Below are 5,915 nucleotides of genomic sequence, written 5' to 3'. Positions count from 1 at the left end.
TGAAGGAAGCAGCTTTCACTGATTCAATGGTGTTCTAAACTTGTGTGTGAAAATTAGCAGTAAATAAAAGCAATTATCTTGCTCTATATTGTATCCCTTTATGAAAGTGTGTCTCCTGTCCTTTTATTTATTTTCCAATGTAGCTTACAGTCCCCTCCATGGATCACTGCCTTGTCGTGGCGAAGGGGCTTGCGTAGCTCAATGAAGCTATGAGCTATGCCGTGCAGGGCCATCCAAGACGGACAGGTCATAGCAGAGAGCTCTAACAAAACGTGATCCACTGGAGAAGGAAATGGCAACCCACTCCAGTATCTTTGCCATGAAAACCCCATGGACAGTACCCAAAGGGAAAAAGATATGACACAGGAAGATGAGCCCCTCAGGTCGGAAGGTGTCCAATATGCTACTGGGGAAGAGCAGAGGGCTAGTACTAGCAGCGCCAGAAAGAATGAAGCAACTGGGTCAAAGCCGAAAGGACACTCAGTTGAAGATGTATCTGGTGGTCAAAGGAGAGCCCGATGCTGCAAAGATCTGTGCTCCATAGGAACCTGGAATGTAAGATCCATGAATCAAGCTGGTTGTGGTCAAACAAGAGATGACAAGACTGAACATCGACATCTTAGGAATCAGTGGATTAAAATGGACAGGAATGGGTGAATTTAATTCAGATGACTATCAGGTGTACTACTGCGGGCAAGAATCCCTCAGAAGAAATGGAGTAGCCTTTATAGTCAATAAAAGAGTAGGAAAAGCAGTACAGGGATACGATCTCCAAAATGACAGAATACTCTGAGTTCAAATCCAAGGCAAGCCATTCAACATCACAGTAGTCCAAGTTGTGCCCCAACCACTTGTGCTGAAGAGGCTGAAGTTGACCAGTTCTATGAAGGCCTACAACACCTTCTAGAATTAACCCCCAAAAATGATGTCCTTATCATCATGGGGGATTGGAATGCTAAAACAGGAAGCCAAAAGATAACCGGAATAACAGGCAAGTTTGGCCATGGAGTACAAAATGAAGCAGGACCCAGGCTGGTAGAATTTTGTCAAGAGAATACGATGGTCATAGCACACACTCTTTTCCAACCACCCAAAAGACGACTCTACACATGGACATCACCAGACGGTCAACACAGAAATCAGATTGACTATGTGCTCTGCAGCCAAAGATGGAGAAGCTATATATAGTCAGTAAAAACTAGACCAGGAGCTGACTGTGGCTCAGATCAAGAGCTTCTTGTTGCAAAATTTAGGCTTAAATTGAAGAAAATAGGGGAAAGCACTAGGCCACTCAGGTATGATCGAAATCATATTCCTGATGAATATACACTAGAGGTGACTCATAGATTTAAAGAATGAGATCTGATAGACAGAGTGCATGAAGAACTATGGACGGAGGTTTGCAACATTGTACAAGAGGTAGCAACGGAAACAATCCCAAAGAAGAAGAAATGCAAGAAAGCAAAATGGCTGTCTGAGGAAGCTTTACAAATAGCTGAGGAAAGAAGGGAAGTGAAAGGCAAGGGAGAAAAGGAAAGATACACCCAACTGAATGAAGAATTCCAGAGAATAGCTAGAAGAGATAAGAATGCCTTCTTCAATGAGCAGTGCAAAGAAATAGAAGAAAACAATAGAATAGGGAGGACTAGAAATCTCTTCAAGAAATCTGGAGATATGAACGTTTCATACAAAGTTGGGCATGATAAAGGACCAAAATGGCAGGGACCTAACAGAGGCAGAAGAGATTAAGCAGAGGTGGCAAGATTACACAGAGGAACTGTGCAAGAAAGAGCTTAACATCCCTGATAACCACGATGGGGTGGTCACTGACCTCGAGCTAGACATCCTGGAATGTGAAGTCAAATGGGCTTTAGGAATTCTGAGCAACAACAAAGCTAGTGGAGGTGACAGTATTCCAGCTGAGCTATTCAAAATCTTAAAAGACGATGCAGTAAAAGTGCTACACTCAATATGCCAGCAAATTTGGAAAACAAAGCAGTGGCCACAGGATTGGAAAAGGTCAGTTTACGTTCCAATTCCAAAGAAGGGCAATGACAAAGAATGCTCAAACTGCAGCACCATTGCATTCATTTCACATGTTAGCTAAGTTGTACTCAAAATCCTACAAGCTAGGCTCCAGCAGTATGTGGACTGAGAAGTACCAGAAGTACAGGCAGGATTTCGAAGAGGGAGAGGAACTAGAGATCAAATTGCCAACATACGCTGGATCATGGAGAAAGCTAAGGAGTTCCAGAAAAACATCTACTTCTGCTTCATAGAACCACTGATTTGTTCAAAACTGAGAAAGGAGTTTGGCAAGGCTGTATACTGTCTCCCTGCCTATTTAACTCATATGCAGAGCACATCACAAGAAAGGTAGGGCTAGATGAATCACCAGTTGGAATTAAGATCGCTGGGAGAAATATCAACAACCTCAGATATGTAGATGATACCACTTTCATGGCAGAAAGTGAAGAGTCTCTTGGTGTTAGTGAAGGAGGAGAGTGCAAAAGTTGGCTTGAAACTCAACATTAAGAAACTAAGATCATGGTATCCAGTCCTCTCACTTCCTGGCAAATAGATGGGAAAGAAATGGAGGTAGTGACAGATTTTATTTTCCTGGGCTCCAAGATCATTGCAGATGGGGACTGCAGCCAAAAATTAAAAGACGCTTGCTCCGAGGGAGGAAAGCTATGGCAAATCTAGACAGCATACTAAAAAGCAGAGACATCCCCCTGCCAACAAAAGTGCGTATAGTCAAGGCTATGGTTTTCCCAGTTACAATGTATGGCTGTGAAATTTGGACCACAAGGAAGGCTGAGCGCCGAAGAACTGAGGCCTTTGAATTGTGGTGCTGGCGGAGACTCCTGCAAGTCCCTCGGACTGCAAGGAGATCAAACCGGTCAGTCCTAGAGGAGATCAACCCTGACTGCTCTTTAGAAGGCCAGATACTGAAGATAAAACTCAAATACTTTGGCCACCTAATGAGAAGGAAGGACTCCCTGGAGAACAGCCTAGTGCTGGGAACAATAGATCACAAAGGAAGAAGGGGACGGCAGAGTATGAGGTGGCAGGATGGGGTCACTGAAGCAGTCGGCGTGAGCTTAAGTGGACTGCAGGGGATGGTGGAGGACAGGAAGGCCTGGAGGAATGTTGTCCATGAAGTCGCGATGGGTCAAACATGACTTCGGGACTAACAACAACAACAAAGCTTACAGTACTTCAGTGTTAAAATTCCCAATCTGAAAATCACACAGAAATGTTGAAGTTTAAAATTGCCCATCCAAGCAATTCAAGGTAGCTAGGGTTGCTAAATAATACTTAAAAAAAAGAAGGGAAAGGGACAGGGACAGGGAAGGGGGAAGGGGGAAGGGGAAGGGGGAGAGGAGAGGAGAGGCTGGGGATCTGTTCTCGTGGCTTTACCAGTGCCTCTGGGCAGAAATCATCTTGTCGATAGATGTTTTCTCAGTGTGGGGGCAAACAGTGTTTGCTAATCCCTGCACATGGACTTCTTATCCCCAGACTGGCATTAACCTTGAGTCATTCATGCCACTATAAAGTTCCTCTGTAAATGTTTTTGAATGAGCTGGAACATGGAAGACACTCCTCTCATCGTGGCTCAACTTTGTCAGAGGCGCTCTCATATGCTCCAGGTTCAACAGTTGGAGTCAGCATCCCTCCTCTAAGATCTGAAGCTGCTTATGATGGTGGTTTAGATACTCTGTGGTATAAACTGCCACCAATCTCCTTAAAACAGCATAGACAACTGCTGCATAAGACAGGCAAAATGGCTCCTGCTTAAATATGTTTTATACTGAGATAGGTTAAACTCCTCATAATTTTGATCAGTAACTAATCCTTCCCCCAGTCTTATGGAAAAAGCCGTGACCAAAAGATGTCCCCTTTAGGAGAGTGCAGATGGTTCTTTCATTGCACCATTTGCTAGGCCTGCAGGGAAATTATACTGCAACGCCAGCTCCTGTTTTTTACACTGAGATGGTGTGACGTAGAAACAGTGATGCCTTGCAAAGGCATCTCTCTTATTTCTCTCCCCACACCCCTTGCCAAATTATAAATCCAGTCACAAGCTCAAAGCATGAAAGTTCACTTCTTTCTGCGGTTTAGAGGAGCCAATGCTACCAAAAGTGGGCTGCAACAGAAGATGCTGCATTGAACCACCAAGGGGCAGTGTTGTCCGAGAAATGATGGCCAGAATCGCGTGCAGGTAGAGTTCTTAGAGCAGAGCAAGGGCTACATTATATAAGGCAACCTTGGAAGTACATTCTTGACCGTTCTTCTTTGAGCCTTTCATGTTTTCCTCCTGCAGCAGTTCCAAAGATTCTGTACCCTCTGCCCTTTTAAAAATCAAATGATGAAATGATCATAAAATGAGGACACATGAATGAAGGGCATTTTCCTTCGTAAGTTCCTGTTCTTTTTCCAACCAACTTTGCTGTTTTTCACACTCTTTTTTTGCCACCTTTCATCCTTCCTTTATTCAAGCGTTAAGGTTAAGTCAGCCTTCCACAACCTGGAACTTGCCAGCTGTTTGGACTACAATTCCCATTATCACTGACTACATCAGGTGATTGGGGCTTATGGGACTGGTGTTCCAAAATCCGGAGAGCACCATGTTGGAGAAAGCTGATCAAGACAGTTAGTAGAAGTAAGGTACTGTGAAGCGGGGGCAAACACAGTGGTAAAACCAAGCCAGAATGAATGCTTTCACATGTGTCCTGTGAAGGGACAGCTCTCATTAAAATAACTCCCTGCATCTTCCTTGTTGTTGTTGTTGTTGTTAGTCACGAAGTCGTGTCCGACCCATCGCGACCCCATGGACAACATTCCTCCAGGCTCTCCTGTCTTCCACCATCCCCTGGAATCCACTTAAGCTCACACCAACTGCTTCAGTGACTCCATCTAACATCTCATTCTCTGCCATTCACTTCTTCTTTTGCCACCTGTTGTTCCCAGCATTAGGCTCTTCTCCAGGGAGTCCTTCCTTCTCATTAGGTGGCCAAAGTATTTGAGTTTCATCTTCAGGATCTGGCCTTATAAAGAGCAGTCAGGGTTGATCTCCTCTAGGACTGACCGGTTTGATCGCCTTGCAGCCCAAGGGACCCATAGGAGTCTCCTCCAGCACAACAATTCAAAGGCCTCAGTTCTTCAGCGCTCAGCCTTCCTTATGGTCCAACTTTCACAGCCATATATTGCAACTGGGAAAACCATAGCCTTGACTATACGCACTTTTGTTGGCAGGGAGATGTCTCTGCTTTTTAGTATGCTGTCTAGATTTGCCATAGCTTTCCTCCCCAGGAGCAAGCGTCTTTTAATTTCTTGGCTGCAGTCCCCATCTGCAATGATCTTGGAGCCCAGGAAAATAAAATCTGTCACTACCTCCATTTCTTCCCCATCTATTTGCCAGGAAGTGAGAGGACCGGATGCCATGATTTTCGGTTTCTTAATGTTGAGTTTCAAGCCAACTTTTGCGCTCTCCTCCTTCACCTGCATCAAGAGGCCCTTTAGCTCCTCTTCACTTTCTGCCATGAGAATGGAATCATCTGCATATCTGAAGTTGTTGATATTTCTCCCAGCAATCTTAATTCCAACTGGTGATTTCTCTAGCCCCGCCTTTCTCATGATGTGCTCTGCATATAAGTTAAATAGGCAGGGCGACAGTATACAGCCTTGCCGAACTCCTTTCTCAATTTTGAACCAATCAGTGGTTCCGTGTCCAGTTCTCAGTGTTGCTTCTAGACCCACATATAGCTTTCCCAAGAGACAAATAAGACGGTCAGGTACTCCCATCTCTTTAAGAACTTGCCACAATTTGTTGTGATCCACACAATCAAAGGCTTTAGCATAGTCAATGAAGCAGAAATAGATGTTTTTCTGGAACTCCCTAGCTTTCTCCA

This window comes from Varanus komodoensis, unplaced genomic scaffold (assembly GCF_004798865.1).
Source record: "Varanus komodoensis strain SLA01 unplaced genomic scaffold, ASM479886v1 scaffold13_3, whole genome shotgun sequence".
Taxonomy (NCBI): domain Eukaryota; kingdom Metazoa; phylum Chordata; class Lepidosauria; order Squamata; family Varanidae; genus Varanus; species Varanus komodoensis.
Note: the sequence above shows the minus strand (reverse complement) of the source record.